This window comes from Notamacropus eugenii, chromosome 3 (assembly GCF_028372415.1).
Source record: "Notamacropus eugenii isolate mMacEug1 chromosome 3, mMacEug1.pri_v2, whole genome shotgun sequence".
Taxonomy (NCBI): domain Eukaryota; kingdom Metazoa; phylum Chordata; class Mammalia; order Diprotodontia; family Macropodidae; genus Notamacropus; species Notamacropus eugenii.
In genome coordinates, this window is record NC_092874.1 from 242,626,957 (window position 1) to 242,646,401 (window position 19,445).

The following is a 19,445-nucleotide window of genomic DNA, read 5'->3' on the forward strand; positions in this document are numbered from 1 at the left end:
ATATTTTTAATAAACTGTCATGGAAGCATAGATTAAAAGTTAATTGGAAACTAAATAATCTAACCCTAAATAATGAGTGGGTCAAAGAATTAATCACAAAACAATCAGTCATTTCATTAAAAAGAATGAAAACAATATATCAAAATTTGTGGATTTCAGCCAAAGCAGTACTTAAGGGGAAATTGATACCTCTAAAAACATATAAAAAAGAGAATAGATTAATGAATTAGAAATGAAATTTGAAAAACTAGAAAAAGAACAAATTAAAAATTCCCAATTAAACACCAAAATGGAAATTCTGAAATCAAAGGAGAGATTAATACAACTGAAAGTGAGAAAACTATTGAACTAATAAATAAAACTAGGGCCTGGTTTTATGGGAAAAACAGTAAAATAGATGAACCATTGGTTAATTTGATTCTTTTTAAAAAAGAAAATAAAATCATATTATTAGTATCAAAAATGGAAAGAGTGAATGCATAGCCACTAAGGATGAAATTAAAGCAATTATTTTTTTTCTTACCAGTGCTTTAGCTTATGTTTATTGACAAATGATGTACTCTACAGCCAAATACAGTACAATACGAGTGTGGGTTTGTTCCAGATTAAAAATGGAAGAGAAATATTGGACAAACACAGACACTCACAATGTGAGAAGGCTGAGGGGCAAGGAATATAAGTAAGGCCTGAGGCTTGGGACAGTGGGGACTACTCTATGAAGAATTTCCTTTCCATCCTAGGCTCCCTCCTCAAAATGGAGGGAAAAAACTGGCTTATGACTGGAAGCTTCTTCTTCCCCCCAAGATAAGAGTGCCTTACCAGAGGACACCATTGCTTATTCACTAAAATGTATTGGTTTTCAGCAGCTGGATTCAGCTTCTATTTAATTTTTAATTTAATAAGTGTGTGAAACAAAGACACTTTCCTTTACAGGATGGAGGTGGGGAAAGGGAGGGTGGTTCCTCTGGTCAGGAAAGATGTAGAGGCCCATATACATTGAGGACTTGTACTTAGAGGGACTATGGCTAGTGCCTACTTTGTGCATGAAGGATATCTGGATCAATTTAAAACACAATACTGATATATGTTACTTTTTAATCCCCTACATCAAAGATGATCTGCAGTACCCCAAGCTAAGCCACAGCTGCTCTATCTTTACACACCACCAAAGGTGTGCTAAATTGATTCTGATATCTTTAAGTGGGGAGGAAAAACAAAGTTTCTTTAAGAAGAGACGTTAATCTTTTTGGGGTGGCGGGGGGATGTTTTAGCAGTATAAAGCCTCTAATAGCTAGGAATGGACAACACCAATAATAGCTGCAGATTTAGTGGATGCAGGCAGGGGCAGGGAAGGGAGGGTGCTGAAGTCACTCACAAGAAGATGTTCAAATGCCCTTTTATGGAACTGGCCACACACACATAGTGTTGGTGAAACCCGGACCTGGGTGCCAACCATTCAGTACAATGACCACATTATCTTTCTAGAAAAAGCCACGAGCTTTGCCAACTTCCACGGCAAGGTTAACCCTGAGGTCCACATCTTCAGCTCATGATTCATGAACAGAGTCCTTGCACAGCACAGGAAAGATGCCCCAGTGGAGATGAGCTTGGCATGCAGCCTGAGCAAAACGAGTAACAGCTATGATGGGGGCACATGGACAGTACCCAGCTACCTGATAAGCAGACCTGCCACTCTCCATCAGAACTATCAAAACTGGGGATAAACACTTATAAGAGGCCTCTACAGTACCCACTGCCATGGCACCTGCTGTATCTGTGCATGATGAACATAGGAGAAGTGATTCAAAAAGAGGTCAGTGGTATATGGCTGCTTCAGCCCCTCGAGCTATCAAGTGTTGCATCCGCACAGCTTCTACTGAATAGTCCCCTTTGGCAGTCTCCCCAGATAGCATGATACAATCAGCTCCATCCAGGACAGCATTGACTACATCACTGCCTTCAGCCTCTGTGGGGTGTGGCTTCTTAATCATGTTCTCAAGCATCTGAGTGGCGCAAATAACAGGTTTCCCAGCTCTATTACACCTTCCAATCATCATCTTCTGAGCAACAAAGACTTTTTCTGCAGGGATCTCAGTATCTAGGTCCGCCCGAGCAACCACCATGCCATCACTGGTTTCCAGGATCTCATCAAATCTTTGGACTCTTTTGTGGTTTTCAATCTTGCTGATGATCTTGATGTTTTTGTCTTTCTCTCCCAGGACCTTTCTGACTGAATAGACATCATCTGCCTTTTGGATGAAAGATGCGAACACCATATCCACCCCTTGTTCTAATCCAAAGTGAAGATCTTGGATATCCTTCTGAGACATAGCAGGCAAGTCTACAGCTGCCCTAGGAAGGCTGATACCCTTCTTGCTCCCCAGCATGCCTCCATTTTCCACCTCATTTATAAGGAAATTGGCACCTTTATCCTTCACAAGAAGAGAAATGAACCCATCATCCACAAAGATTTTGCTACCAACATCTACCACCTTGCAAATATTTTTATAGTCTAACCACAGGACATTTTCATCACATTTCTCCTTATAGGCTTCATCCAAGGTGACTTTCAGAGTGTTGCCCTTCTTTAGCTCTAATTTGGCTGTGCCACTGCCTTTGATGAGTCCAGTTTGGATCTCTGGTCCTTTGGTGTCCAAGACTATAGCAATAGGTCGGTAATGGACAGGGCTAGAAGCAAAGCTCTCTGTGGCTGTTCGAATATTTTTGATGGTCTCTGCATGATACTCGTGAGTTACATGAGAGAAGTTTAGACAAGCCACATTCATTCCAGCTTGAATCATCTCTTTTAACTTGTCCACAGATCGGGAGGCTGGGCCAATGGTGCAGATGATATCAGTGTTTCAGGCCATGATGAGCTCTGAGTCAATGTCCAGATGACACATATATTCCAGGAAGGTGTCAGCCATGGCAGCAAACAGCTGCTGGTTTTGAGGAGTTTTGAAGGTCACTTCATTGCCTACTTTGCTGACCTCCATGTTGCTGTGATCTTCTGGATTTTTCTTACTGATTCTGCTTAAACTCTGTGACCCAAACTGTAAAGTATACCCTGCTGAATAGAATGAGCTGTGTCTTGAAGAGCTCACGGTGCAGGCATCTCCTTCTAAAGAGCTGTAAATACGATGTCTCCTGCTCCAAAGCAAAGTTCTTTCTGCCCAATTAAAACAATTATTAGGAATTATTTTGCCCAATTTTATGCCAGTAAAACTGATTATCTAAGTGAACTTGATGAATATTTACAAAAAATAAACCTTCCAGATTAGCAAGAGAAGAAGTAGAATACTTAAATTATCTTATCTTATAAAAAGGAATTGAAAAAGCCACCAACGATCTCCCAGGACCAGATGAATTTGCAAGTGAATTCCACCAAATATTTAAGGGACAATTAATCTAAATACCATCTAAATTATTTGAAAAAAATAGGTAAAGACAAAGTCCTATCATTTTTTTAATCACACAAATATTGTTTTGACACCTAAACCAGGCAGAACAAAAACAGAAAAAGAAAATTATAGGCCAATTTCCTTAATGAATAGAAAGGCAAAAAATTAAATAAAATACTAGCAAGGAGATTACAGTAATATATCACAAAGTTCATACATGACTAAGTGAGATTTATACCAGGATTGCAGGGCTGGTTCAGTATTAGGAAAACTATTAGTATAATTGACATTTTCAATATAAAACAAAATTGTATGATTATATCAAGAGATACAACAAAGGCAAAAAATGCAATACCCATTCCTATTAAAAACACCAGAAAGCATAGGAATCAATGGTGCCTTTCTTGAAATGATAAGCAGCATCACTCTAAGCCACGAACAAGCATTATCTGTAATGGGGATAAATTTGACGTCTTCTCCATAAGTTCAAGAATGAAACAAATCAGATGTCCATTATCACCACTGTTTTTCAACATTTTACTATAATTGCTAACTATAGTAATAAGACAAGAAAAATTAAAAGAAAGAATAAAAATAGGCAATGAGGAAACACAGCTATCCCTCTCTGCAGAAGATATAATAGTTATACTTAGAAAACCCTAGAAAATCAACTGAGAAACTAATTGAAACAATTAGCATCTTCAATAAAATTGCAAGATATAAAACGAACCCATGTAAATCATCAGTATTTTTATATACTACCAACAAAACCCAGCAGCAAGAGATAGAAAGAGAAATTCCATTTAAAATAACTGTAGACCACATACAATACTTGGTAACCTACCCATCAAAACAAACCCAGGGATTATGTGAACAGAAATACAAACCCCTTTTTACACAAATAGAGATGAGTCCAAACAATTGGAGAAATATTAACTGCTCGTGGGTAGGCTAAGCCTATCTAGTAAAAATGACAGTTCTACCTAAGTAAATTTATTTATTCATGCCATAATCAATCAACTACTGAAGATTTATTTTACATAAATTAAAATTTATCTGGAAGAACAAAAGTTCAAGAATTTCAAGAGAATCAATGAAAAAAAGATTAAGGAAGGCAGGCTAGCAGTTCCAGATTTCAAATTGCATTACAAAGTGGTAATCATCAAAATAATCTGGTACTGACTAAGAAATAGAGTGGTGAATCATTGGACTAGGTTAGGTACACAATACACAGTATTAAATGATCAGAGTAGTCTAGTGTTTGAAAAACTCAAAGATTCAAACCTTTCAGGCAAGATCTCACCATTTGACAAAAGTTGGTGAGAAAACTGGAAAGTTGTTTGAAAGAAGAAATGCATAGGCCAACATTTCACACAATCACATCACCAAGATAATGATCTAGATATAAAAGGTCATATAATAAGCATATCAGGAGAGGAAAAGAAGAGTTTGCCTGTCAGATCTATGAAGGAGGGAAGAATTTATGACCAAACAAGGTAGAGAGCATTATGAGATGAAAATGGACAATTTTGATTATATGAAATTAAAAAACTTTTGTGCAAACAAAATTAATGCACTCAAAATTAGAAGAAAAACAGAAAACTGTGAAAAAATTTACAGCAAGTTTCTTGATAAAAGTCTCATTTCTCAAATATATAGAGAACTGAGCCAAATTTACAAAGAGTCATTCCCCAGTTGATAAATGGTCAAGGGATACGAACAGGAACTTTTCAGATGAAGAAATCAAAATTATTTAGTCACATGGAAAATGCTCTAAATCACTTTGAATTAGAGAATTGCAAGTTAAAGCAACTCTGAGATACCACCTCATACCTATCAGATTGACTAACATGACACAAATGGAAAATGACAAATGCCTAAGGGGATATGGAAATATTAGAACAGTAGTCCCCTGCTGGTGGAGTTGTGAATTAGCCCATCCATTCCAAAGCCCAAAGAGCTATAAGACTGTGTGTACCCTTTGGCCTGACAGTACCACTACTAGGTCTATATCTCAAAGATATTTTTTAAAAAGGGAAAAAGATCTATCTGTACAAAAATATTTATAGCAGCTCTTTTTGTGGTGGCAAGGAATTGGAAATTGAGTGGATGCCCATCAGTTGGGGAATGGCTAAACTTATGTGAACAAGTATGTGATTGTGATGGAATACTGTGATGCTATAATAACTGATGAGAAGAATGCTTTCAGAAAAACCTGGGAAGATTTATGTTAACTCATGCAAAATAAAGTGAACAAAGCTGGGAGAACATTGTACACAATAACAGCAATATTATGAGACTGATCAACTGTGAAAAACTTAGCTACTCTGATCAAGACAGTTATCCAAGACAATTCCAAAGAACCCATGATAAAAGATGCTATCTACCTCCAAAGAGAGAACTGATAAATTCTGAATATAGAGTGAAACATTTTTTCATTTTATTTTTATTGTTTTATTTTATTTGTGTTTTCTTTTATGATATAGCTAATATTGAAATATGTTTTGTGTGACTTCATATGTAAAAATTATATAAAATTATTTGCCTTCTCAAAGGGGGGGAGGGGTAGGAAGGAGGGAGAGGATTTGGAAATAATTCTTTTAATAGTGCTAATATTCTTACATGCAATTGGTAAACACCAAACGAAATAAAAATAATTTTTTAAAATAAAAATAAATGAATTTCCAGTCCTGGGAGCCAAGATGTCAGAATGATCAGTAATTTCTATCTCCTTCCTCTTGTTGACCTTGAAGAGCCTGGAGAAGATCTCTCCAGGAAAAACCCTGGAACGATAGGAGCAATAGAAGCCAGTGAGGCTAGGAAAATAGCTAAGGAGGGTTCCTCTTTTTTTTAATGTTTATTTATTTATTTTAATTTTCAACATTCATTCCACAAAATTTTGACTTCCACATTTTCTCCCCATCCCTCCCCTAATCTCACCTCAAAACATCCTGCATTCTGATTACCCCTTCCCCCAATTTGCCTTCTCTTCCATCACTCCCCTCCTTTCCCTTATCCCCATCTTCTCTCTTGTCTTGTAGGGCAAGATAAATTTCTATACCCCATTACCTGTATTTCTTATTTCCTTATTTCTTATTGTACGCAAAAACAATTCTCAACATTCATTCCTAAAACTTTGAGTTCCAACTTCTCTCCCTTCCTCCCTCCGCACCCATCAACACTGAGAAGGCAACCAATTCAATACAGGCTATATATGTGTAGTTTTGCAAACAGCTTTCATAATAGTCATGTTGTGTAAGACTAACTATGTTTCCCTCCATCCTATACTGCCCCCCCCGTTTATTCTATTCCCTCTTTTGACCTTGTCTCTCCCCAAAAGTGTTTACTTCTAATTGCTCCCTCTTCCCATTTGCCCTCCCTTCCATCATCCTCTCCACCCCACTTACTCCCTGCTCCCCTACTTTTCTGTAGCGTAAGGTACATTTTTATACCAAATACAGTGTGCATATTATTCCTTCCTTAAGCCAAATGTGATAAGAGCAAGCTTTACTTTGTCCCTCTCACCTTCCCCCATTCCATTTCTCCCTTTCTCCTCCCAATATATTCCTCTCTCATCCCTTAATGTTATTTTTTTAGATACCATCCCTTCCTATTCAACTCGTCTTGTGCTCTCTGCCTATATGTGTGTGTGTTTGTGTGTGTATGTATAATCCCTTCAACTACCCAAATACTGAGAAAAGTCTAGGCAAAAGGTCCGTTGTGCTGCAGACGCGGAGCCCAGCCCAGCCCAGACCTGCTGAGGCCACAGCACCAAGAGAAACAGACCCGAGCAGGCTTCAGGGACGGGATCTCCAGCGGCCGTGCAGGTCCCTCCACCCACAGGTGACGGGGGTCGGTGAGAGAGTCTCTTTGGCGGGTCGAGACAGGAGTGGGGTGTCCCCATGATTTGGGCCCCCCCGGGAGGTAGAAGCTGAGAGGCGGCTGCAGACAGGGGCTCCACAAGTGGGCGGGAGCCTGGATCCATTGTGGAAGGTCTGTGCATAAACCCCCTGAGGGAACTGAGCCTGAGAGGTGGCCCTGCCCCGACCTGACCACCTGAACTTAATTCTCACACTGAATAGCAGCCCTGCCCCCACCAAAAGCCCTAAGGCGGGAAGCAGCATTTGAATCTCAGTCCCCAAACGCTGGCTGGGAGGACCAGGAGGCGAGGTGGGTGTGAGGAGAATATTCAGAGGTCAAGTCACTGGCTGGGGAAAATGCCCAGAAAAGGGAAAAGAAATAAGACTATTGAAGGCTATTTTCTTGGAAAACAGGCATTTCCTCCCTTCCTTTCTGATGAGGAAGAACAATGCTTACCATCAGGCAAAGACACAGAAATCAAGGCTTCTGTGTCCCAGCCCACCCAATGGGCTCAGGCCATGGAAGAGCTCAAAAAGAATTTTGAAAATCAAGTTAGAGAGGTGGAGGAAAAACTGGGAAGAGAAATGAGAGAGATGAAAGAAAAGCATGAAAAGCAGATCAGCTCCCTGCTAAAGGAGAACCAAAAAAATGTTGAAGAAATTAACACCTTGAAAACTAGCCTAACTCAATTGGCAAAAGAGGTTCAAAAAGCCAATGAGGAGAAGAATGCTTTCAAAAGCAGAATTAGCCAAATCGAAAAGGAGATTCAAAAGCTCACTGAAGAAAATAGTTCTCTCAAAACTAGAATGGCACAGATGGACGCTAAGGACTTTGTGAGAAAGCAAGATATCACAGAACATAGCGAGAAGATTGGAAAAATGGAAGATAATGTGAAATATCTCATTGGAAAAACAACTGACATGGAAAATAGATTCAGGAGAGACAATGTAAAAATTTTGGGACTACCTGAAAACCATGATCAAAAGAAGAGCCTAGACATCATCTTCCATGAAATTATCAAGGAAAACTGCCCTGAGATTCTAGAACCAGAGGGCAAAATAAATATTCAAGGAATCTGCAGAACACCACCTGAAAGAGATCCAAAAAGAGAAACTCCTAGGAACATTGTGGCCAAATTCCAGAATTCCCAGGTGAAGGAGAAAATATTGCAAGCAGCTAGAAAGAAACAATTCAAGTTTTGTGGAAATACAATCAGGATAACACAAGATCTAGCAGCCTCTACATTAAGGGATCGAAGGGCATGGAATAGGATATTCCAGAAGTCAAAGGAACTAGGACTAAAACTAAGAATCACCTACCCAGCAAAACTGAGTATAATACTTCAGGAGAAAAAATGGTCTTTCAACGAAATAGAGGATTTTCAAATTTTCTTGATGAAAAGACCAGAGCTGAAAAGAAAATTTGACTTTCAAACACAAGAATGAAGAGAAGCATGAAAAGGTGAACAGCAAAGAGAAGTCATAAGGGACTTACTAAAGTTGAACTGTTTACATTCCTACATGGAAAGACAATATTTGTAACTCTTGAAATATTTCAGTATCTGGGTACTGGGTGGGAGTACACACACACACATGCACACACACGCACACATACATAGAGACAGAGTACACAGAGTGAATTGAAGAGGATGGGATCATATCTTAAAAAAAAATGAAATCAAGCAGTGAGAGAGAAATATTGGGAGGAGAAAGGGAGAAATTGAATGGGGCAAATTATCTCTCATAAAAGAGGCAAGCAAAAGACTCATTAGTGGAGGGATAAAGAGGGGAGGTGAGAGAAAAACATGAGGTCTACTCTCATCACATTCCACTAAAGGAAAGAATAAAATACACACTCATTTTGATAGGAAAACCTATCTCACAATACAGGAGAGTGGGGGACAAGGGCACAAGCAGGGTGGGGGGGATGATAGAGGGGAGGGCATGGGGAGGAGAATGCAATCTGAGGTCGACATTCATGGGGAGGGAAAGGATCATAAGAGAATAGAAGTAATAGGGGACAGGATAGGATGGAGGGAAATATAGTTAGTCCAATACAACACAACTATTATGGAAATCATTTGCAAAACTACACAGATTTGGCCTATATTGAATTGCTTGCTTTCCAAAGGGAAGGGGTGGAGAGGGAGGGAGCTAAAGAAGTTGGAACTCAAAGTGTTAGGATCAACTGTAATGTTCTTACTACTACGAAATAAGAAATACAGGTTAAGGGGTAAAGAAAGCTATCTGGCCCTACAGGACAAAAGAGAAGACGGAGACAAGGTCAGAGAGGGATAATAGAAGAGAGAGCAGATTGGTCACAGGGGCAATTAGAATGCTTGGGTCTGGGGGGGGAGGGGATAAAAGGGGAGAAAATTTGTAACCCAAAATGTTGTGAAAATAAATGTTAAAAGTTAAATAAAAAAAAAATAAAAAATAAAAAAAAAGTCTCAAGAACAACAAATATTATCTTTCCATGCAGAAATGTAAACAATTCAACTTTAGTAAGTCATTATGATTTCTCTTTCCTGTTTACCTTTTCATACTTCTCTTGATTCTTGTGTTTGAAAGTCAAATTTTCTATTCAGCTCTGGTCTTTTGATCAAGAATGCTTGATTTTTCTCCTGAAATAGTATACTCAGTTTTGCTGGGTAGGTGATTCTTAGTTTTAGTCCTAGTTCCTTTGACTTCTGGAATATCATATTCCAAATCCTTTGATCCCTTAATGTAGAAGCTCCTAGATCTTGTGTTATCCTGATTGTATTTCCACAATACTTGAATTGTTTCTTTCTGGCTGCTTGCAATATTTTCTCCTTGACCTGGGAACTTTGAAATTTGGCTACAATATTCCTGGGAGTTTTTCTATTTGCATCTCTTTCAGTAGGTGATCAGTGGTTTCTTTCAACATTTATTTTGCCCTCTGGTTCTAGAATATCAAGAAAGTTTTCCTTGATAATTTCATGAAAGATGATGTCTAGGCTCTTTTTTTTGATCATGGCTTTCAGGTAGTTCCATAATTTTAAAATTGTCTCTCCTGGATCTATTTTCCAGATTAGTTGTTTTTCGAATATGATATTTCACATTATCTTCAATATTTTCATTCTTTTGGTTTTGTTTTGCAATTTCTTGGTTTCTCATAAAGTCATTAACTTCTATCTGTTCCACTGAAATTTTTAAAGAACTATTTTCTACAGTGAGCTTTTGAACCTCCTTTTCCATTTGGCTAATTCTGCTTTTTAAAGTGTCCTTCTCCTCACTGGCTTTTTGGACTTCTTTTGCCAATTGAGTTAGCCTATTTTTAAAGGTGTTATTTTCTTCATCATTTTTTGGGTCTCCTTTAGCAAGGTGTTGACTTGCTTTTCATGATTTTCTTGCATCTCTCTCATTTCTCTTCCCAATTTTTCCTCCACCTCTCTTACTTGATTTTCAAAAATGTTTTTTAACTCTTCCATAGCCTGAGACCACTTCATATTTATTTTGGAGGTTTTGGTTGCAGAAGTCTTGACTTTTTTGTCTTCCTGTGATGGTATGCATTGTTCTTCCTCATCAGAAAGGATGGAAGAAAATACCTCTTCACCAAGAAAGTAATCCTCTGTAGTCTTACTTTTTTCCCTTTCTTGGGCATTTTCCCAGCCAGTTACTTGCCTTTTGAATCCTTTGTCAAGAGGGAAGACTTCAGAGAGGCCTGGAAAGACTTATATGATCTGATACTGAGGGAAAGGAGCAGAACCAGGAGAACTTTGTACACAGCAACAACCAGTGTCTGAGGGCTTTTTTTGGTAGATTTAGAACTTCATTGCAATGCAAGGATTTAAAAAATTCCCAATGGTCTTTTAAGGCAAAATGCCTTCCACATCCGGAGAAAGAAGTATGGAATTCAATCACAGATTGTAGTAGATCATTTTCTTTTGTATTATGTTTTGATTTGTTATATGATTTTTCCCCTTCATTTTATTTCTTCAATACGATATGACTGTGGTTTAGTATTTCTTACAAAAAAAGGAAATGAGGCTAGTCTAGCTTTGCTTTTTCTTAATGAAACCATGTTGGCTATATGTAATTACCAATTCTCCTTCTAGAAGTTCACCAACCATTCCTATAATGAGGTAATAGAATTTTCTCAGGAATAGAGGTCAAACTCACTGGCCTATAGTATATAGATGTTCTTTTCTTTCTTTTTTTTGTAACTGGGGAAATTTGCCCTTCTCAAATCTTCTGGAATCTGTTATCCATGATCTTTCCATTGATCTCTTCACACAAATTCCATTTTTCCTCTTTATTGAAATTGTTTCCTTCATTGCCTTCAGAATGTTATTCTAGAGCATCTCCAATTTCTCTTGGGCTTTCTTTCCCTAAAGCACTTTACTTTATAGGATTCTTTCTATCCTATGAACCTTTGAGATCTGCTTTCCCCAAATCTAAGGTGTACATTTGACTATGGATAGATCATTCCTCGTACTCAACAATGAACTCTAGTATGGAATAATTCCCTCCTCGCACATCAAGTTCCCATCATTTATATCCCAGTAAGTTGCTCTTTCTTATTAGTAAGAATCAGATCCAAAATAGAATTTCCTTTTGTTCACTTCTCTGCTTTTTGATGGATGAAATTATAGATAAGACAAATCAAGAATTTGTCAACTACTCTACTTTTATCATAGATTGCTCCAAAAGATATTTAGATAATTGAAATCCCCCATTATTACTATATCATTCCTCAGGGCCAGGAATGAATTCTGTTCATCGAACTCCTCACCTATTTCCTTTATCTGTGCAGGTGTCCTGTAGTATACTCCAAAAACTATTGGAGTATACTACAAACTATTTTTCTTTCTCCCTTCAGAATCATGGTTCAGTCATGGATTTTCCCCACTAAGTCACAGATATAACTAGAAGTTCTGATTTGTTTCTTCATAATAGGACTTCTAATTCATCTTGTGTGTTCCCAAATCTTTGAGCAACTTTGAGCAAAACTATAGCGATGTTTAACTCCCTGTGTTTTGCTTTTCTTCTCATTTCTGGTTGACTCAGTTGCAGTTCTTCTTCCTTTCTAGTGGCTATTCTCTATAGCAAAGCTTTTTAACCTAGGGCCTATGAACTTGGCTTTTTTTTTAGAAAAAAAATTGATAAATGTATTTCAATATAATTAGTTTCTCTTGTATTCTTGTATATTTTGTTTTTTGTATCCATCTTCAAAAGGGTCTATAAGTTTCACCAGGCTACCAAAGGAGTCCATTAAAATAATGTTAAGAAACTTGGTTTTATAGTATCTGATGGGGGATTTATATTTTAAAAAAAACTGAGAAATGAGCAAAAACTGGAAAAAGAATCAGATTATAGAATCTTAGTTTGGTGACAAGGAAGACCAAAATATACAAACAGAAGACAACAAAGTCAAAACTCCTCCATCCAAAGCCTCAAGAAAAATAAGAATTGATATCAGACCATGAAAGAGCTCAAAAATGGCTTGGAATATGATATTCCAGAGGTCAAAGAAGCTAGGATTAAAATCAAGAATCACCTATCCAGCAAAACTGAGTATAATACTTCAGGGGGGAAAATGGTCATTCAATGAAATAGAGGACTTTCAAGCATTCTTGATAAAAAGACCAGAGCTGAATACAAAATGTGACTTTCAAACACAAGAATCAAGAGAAGCATGAAAAAGTAAACAAGAAAGAGAAATCATAAGGGAGTTACTAAAATTGAACTGTTTACATCTCTACATGGAAAGATATTTGTAATTCTTGAGACTTTCCTCAGTATTTGGGCAGTTGGAGGGATTATATACATTAAGACAGAGGGCACAGGGTGAGTTGAATAGGAAGGGATGATATCTAAAAAAAATAAAATTAGGGGATGAGAGAGAAATATATTGGGAGGAGGAAGGTAGAAATAGAATAGCGTAAAAGATCTCTCACATAAAAAAAAGGCAAGAAAATGGTTTTTCAATGGAGAGGGAGAGGGGCTAGGTGAGATAGAAGAAGTGAATCTTACTCTCATCACATTTGGCTAAAAGAGGTAATAAACATGCATGCTGTGTTTGCTATGAAATCTGTCTTATACTACAGGAAAGTAGGGGAGAAGGAGATAAGTGGGGTGTGGGGGGAGGATAGAAGGGAAGACAAATGGGAGGAGAGGGTAATTAGAAATAAACACTTTTGAGTAGGGATAGGGTCAAAAGAGTGAATGGAATAAATGGGGAGGCAGGATAGGATGGAAGAAAATATAGTTATTCTTTCACAACATGACTTTTATGGAAGTCTTTTTGAAAATTATTTTATTTGTTTTCAATGTTCTACAATCATTTCTATATATCTTAGTTTTTTCCGCTTCATCCCTTTCCTTCCCCCCTCCTTCTCCATTCCCTCCCTGATATGGCATACAATTTTATATAGGTTCTACACATACATTCCTATTAAATACATTTTCACCTTAGTCGTGTTGTATAGAAGAATTAAAATGAATGGGAGAAGTCATAAAACAAAACATAATACAAAATAAAATTATCTGCTTCATTCTGTGATCAAATTCCATAGTTCTTTCTCTGAATGTCAAAGACATTTTGCCTCAAGAATTCATTGGGAATTTTTTAAGTCCTTGCATTGCAATGAAGTTCTAAGTCTACCAGAAAAATTCCTCACATACTGTGGTTGTTTCTGTGTACAGAGTTCTCCTGGTTTTGCTCCTTTCACACAACACCAGTTCATATAACTTCCAGGCTTCTCTGAATTCTTCCTGTTCATCACTTCTTATAGTATAATAATATTCCATTACATTCATATACCACAATTTATTCAGCCATCCCCTAATTGATGTGTATCCCCTTGATTTCTAGTTTTTGGCTACAACAAAGAGAGCTGTTATAAATATTTTTGTACATGTGAGACACTTTCTCATTTTTATTGTCTCATGAGGATACAGTCCTAGAAGGGGTATTGCTGAGTCAAAGGGTATGCACATTTTTGTAGCCCGTAGGGGAAGTCCTTTGTATAACTACATATGTATGCATATATCGAATTGCTTGCCTTCTCAGTAGGGGTGGGTGGGGAGCGAGGAAGGGAAGGAGAGAAGTTTGAACTCAAAATTTAAAAAAAAATGTTAAATTTCTTTTCCATGCACCTGGAAAATGAGATATACAGGTAATGGGATATAGAAATCTATCTTGCCCTACAAGAAAATAGTAGATGGGGATAAAGGAAGGAAGGGGTGTGATAGAAGGGAGGACAGATTAGGGGAAGGGGTAATCAGAATACCCACTGCATCGGGGTGGGTGGAAGGGAGAGATGGGGAGAAAATTTGGAAATCAAAATCTTATGGAAATGAATGTTCAAAACTAAAAATAAACAATTAAGTATTTAAAATAAGAAAATAAATAGGTACATATTAGAAATATACAGAATAGATTGAAGATAAGCTCAGAAAGAAAGGTAGTGGCAACTGTGAAGACCAGAAAAGACCTCCTAGTAGGATTTGAGCTGAGTCTCAAAGGAACCAAGTATGCAAGAATCAGAAGTGAAGAGGTATGTGGGACCAGAAATGCAAAGGCATGGAAATGAAATGTGTCATATGTGTGGAACAGTAAATAGGCCAGCATGGTTGAATATTAGAAGGCACAGAATAAAGAAGGAAGGAAGTTGTGAAAAGCTTCAGATGCCAATCAGAGGACTTTAAGTTTTCTTCTTGCTGAGATTACTGGCAATTTCTGTCTCCCTCCCCATTCCCGCTTTAATTTTCCCTTATTGTTCACTTTTTGACTCATTTCCTCCTTCCCCCTCTTTTGGAGTTCAATCTCAAAGCATCTCTATCTCCATCCACACTGGACAATTCATGGTACACCAATCTAAGTCTCTTCCCCAAATAACTTTTGGGTGAACATAACTGACTCCACTTAGATGTTGAATACTTTCCATCAGGCTCAGTGGAGCTCAGCAAAGCTCTTCATATGCCTTATCCTGTCCCATTTCCTCTAGTCCAGGTTCTTCTGAAGATAATTTTATAGTACAGAATATTGTTTGCCATGATGCTGACTGTATGACCCTCACAACCTTTTATGATTTAGAGCACTGTAGAGTTTCACTGGCTATTTTTTCTGGCCTAAACGAACTTTCCCAGCATGGAGTAGGGATCTCAAGGACACTGAAAAGAAGAAGCAGGGCATCAGGATATGAGGTTAGGTCTTGTTTTGAACTTCATTGACAATAATGTGGAATATGGAAAGGGATGCTGAGTGAGTTCAGTGTAGACATTAGCTTGTGGGAGTTTTGTTTGTTTTTATTATTTTAAAAACTTTTGCATCCTGAGTGTCTTAAATCATAGAGACAGCTGAAAGTTCTTTGTCTTTGGTACATGCTTTCCATTTTGAAGAGTTTGGAGAGGTTGAAGATATCAGGGAACTAGTCTAGTCTGCTATGTTGTTTATCACTTGGCTTAGAAGTGATAGAGATGACTTTATATTCCACCCTGGGGGTAATAGAAAGCCACTAGAGGTTATTAAGCAAGAGAATGCCATGGTCAAGCCTACTGTTTAGGAGGGTAGGCTTTATGGAACATAATAGTGAAATATCGGTTGGAGTAAGAATAAAAGCAAGTTAGGGAAACCAACCTAGAAGCCTGTTGCAATAATCTAGGTGAGAGCCTTCTTGAACCAGAAACCAGAATAGTGACCTTAGTCCCTTGGGCTAGCAGGTCCTTACCTCACTGCCACCATTGCCTCCTCCTTGGACACTGCTCAGTATCCTGTCCTTTTCCCCAAAAGAGATTATTGTATGAATGTGCCCATTTTGTCAAGAATATTACAAGCTTTTCTCCAGAAGTCTGGAAAATCTCTTCTTTTGTGTACCCAGAATTACCCCTAAAATGATGGAAGTTGGATCCAAACCTGCTTCTTGGTCATTTCACTAGCTCACTTCCAGCAGTAAAAGAAATACCTCCAGTCAATGAAAAGGACAAAACTTCCAAAAACGGTGGCCCAGCATGCTGAAGATTCTCAGCAGACCACTGATGGATCCTAACTTTCCCCAACCAGTAAATGCCCCTTCCTAGAAGCTCAGATGAAGCCAAGGAAGCAGCAATGTCTTCCATAAGACAAGTTTAGAGCTTCAAGAGGATGTACAGTAAATGTAGGTTATAGGGAAAGAAGTTGCTCAAACTCCAATTAATCTCACCATGATTCATCTCAAGACCGGCAGAGATCAGAATGATTTGCTAAAGAATTTTGAGGATCTCATGCAAAAGCAAAGACCACAAAGTATATCCCACTTCCTTCAGGACACCTTGTCAAAATCTGTTTTCACTTTTAAGTATGATCATTTCTTTGAAAAATTAATGAGAAAAAAAGAGTGATTATACGTACTGAAATCATGAACCAAAGGCCACACATACACTAAATGGCAGATGACTATATGGATTCTCTTGTTACTAAAAAAATACAAAAAAGACAGATGTCTGTCTGGTGTAGCAATGACTATCTAAAGATGAGTCATCATCCTCAGGTGTGTGGGGCAATCATGGAAACATTAAAACAACATGATTCTGGAGCATGTGGTACAAGAAATATTTCTGGAACTAGTAAGTTTCATGTTGATCTATAATGAGAATTGGCTGACCTCCATGGGAAAGATGTAGCATTACTCTTTCATTTGCTTTGTTGCTAATGACTCCACCCTCCTTACTTTAGCCAATATGATGACAGGGTGTGAATTTTTTTCTGATTCTGGGAACCATGCCTCCATGATCCAAGAAATTCATAATTGTAGAATGCCAAAGTATACATTTCACCAGAATGATATAAATTATTTCAGAGAATTGCTGAAGAAACCAAACCTATCAGTCCCTAAGATTGTTGCATTTGAATATGTTAGTAGTATGTATGGAGTAGTACATTCATTAGAAGAACTGTACAATGTAGCTCATGAATAAAGGGCAATTACCTTTGTGGATGAAGTCTATGCCAAAGGATTGTATGGTGTTTGAGAAGTTGGGACATAGGTGACCAAGATGGAAAAATGCACAAAATGGACAACGTTTCTGGAACCCTTGTCAAAGCCTTTGGTTGTGTGGGCTACATTGCCAGTAGAAGTTCTTTAATAGGCACTATATGATTCTACACTGGTGGCTTCATTTTCATAACTTCCTTCCCCCTGCTCCACATGCTTCTGCCTGGTGTTCTTGAATCAGTCCACATTTTAAAGAGTACAAAAGGTCCAGTCCTTTGCTGGCAGTACCAGTGCAATGTCAAACTTATGAGAGAGATACTAATAGATTTCAGGCTCCCTGTGGTTCACTGCCCCAGTCATATAATTCCAGTTTCAATGGCAGATGATACTAAAATTTCAGAGGCCTGTGATGAACTGATGAGTAAACATAATATCCATATCCAAGCCATCCACTACCCAACAGTCCCTTGGGGAGAAGAACTTCATATTCCTCTGACCTCATTACAGTCACAGAGAACTTGCTGAATACTTGGAAACTTCTTGGACTGTACCTGAAGTCTCAATCCTCAGCAGAGTGTAACTTCTGTAGAAGACCCTTAAACATTGAAGTCATGAATGAGAAAGAAAAAGTCTACTTCTAGGGCACAAGAAAACTGGTTTCTATCACTGCCTGATCTGACCTCCACAATGCTACCTGGTGTCATCCAGTCTCCTAACCATGTCATTCATACACACACAGACACACACACACTATATATTAGTGTGTGTGTGTGTGTGTGTGTGTGTGTGTGTGTACATATATAAATTTTTATCCACGGTAGAAACATAGTTCTGAAAACAAATTCCTATAAAAACAGCATGGTCTGATTCCAAAAATAACAATAATGACAATAATTCAGGTGAGAGGTAAAGAAAGCCTGAGATAGGACAAGTGTATAAGTGGAGCAAATGGAATGTATCCAAAATATGTTTCAAAGGTAGAAATTAATATTTGGCAACTGATAGAATTTTGGGGGTGATTGATTAATTAACACTGAGATTTAGAGTCAGAATGAATGGGAGGAGGATGATACTTTTAACAGTCATAGGAAAGTTTAGGAGAGGGCAGGATTTGGAGGGAAAGCTAACGGGTTCTGTTTTGGATGCACTGAATTTGTGATACTTAGGCATCATCTCGTTCAAACTGTCTAATAGGCAACTAGTGATATGCATCTGCAGTTGAAAAGACAAGAGCCTAGATATTTAGATCTAGAAATTATCTGCATAGAAGTGATACTTGAACCCAGCAGAGTGGATGAGATATGAGTGAAAGAATATAGAAGAGAGTTCAGAACAGAGCTATTAGGAACCTTTATGCTTAGTGAGTGTGATCTGGATGGAAAACTTGCAAAGACAGAAAATATGGGATGATAGGTAGGAAAAGAACTAGGAGAGAGCTGTGACACCCATAGAGGAAAGATTATGTAGTAAGAGAAGGTGATCAACAGTATTAAATTCTCTTGAGAAGTCAAGAAGAATGAGGATTAAATAAAGGTCATTGGTTTGAAAATTTAAAAATAACTTTGGAGAGAGTGGTTTCAGATGAATGAAGAGATTAGACTTCAGATTGCAGTGGGTTAAGGAGAGTGAGAAAAGAGGAAATGGAAACGCCTAGTTTAGATGGCTTTCTCAAGTACTTTAGCCCAGAAAGGGGGGAGAGATATAGAACAATAGTTAGTGGGGCTAATTGGATAAGTAAGAATTTTTTTAAGGATAAGGGAGCCATGGGCATAATTTTATACAGCAGGGAAGGAGCTATTAGATAGTGGGAAGTGAGGGTTAGAAAGAGAGTGTGGGTGATAAGGAAGGCAATCTGCTGGGAAAAAATGATATGGGATAGAATAAAGGGTACATGTAGAGGAGTTGGCCTTGGCAAGAATGTCATCTTTTTCATCTGTTTTAGAGTGGGGGAGGATATAGTGGGGTAAGATGTCTGAGTGATGTGAGATGAAGAGGAAAAAAAGTAGCTCTTGGCTAATGACCTCATTTTTTTTCAGTGAAATATGTTGTAAGGTCCTCAGCAAAGAGGGTAAGGGGAGGATGTGTTGTAGAGGAGATAAGAAAGCTTGGAACAGCCTTTGTGGAGGATAGGATAGCAAATCAATTAGGGAGGAGAAAAATGATTATCTTGCTATACTGCTAGCTCATTTTCATTAGAGACATAAATTTATTGCACCTAATCAGTGCAGTTTTGTGATTTTATTCCC

General features: G+C 37.9%; 2 pseudogenes; one reads left to right on the plus strand and one right to left on the minus strand.

Moving 5' to 3' along the window:
- Positions 1-1,397: 1,397 nt before the first annotated feature.
- Positions 1,398-16,345, minus strand: LOC140532017 (pyruvate kinase PKM pseudogene; annotated as a pseudogene).
- Positions 16,346-16,704: 359 nt separating this feature from the next.
- On the plus strand, positions 16,705-17,840 carry LOC140531486 (5-aminolevulinate synthase, non-specific, mitochondrial pseudogene; annotated as a pseudogene).
- Positions 17,841-19,445: the final 1,605 nt, after the last annotated feature.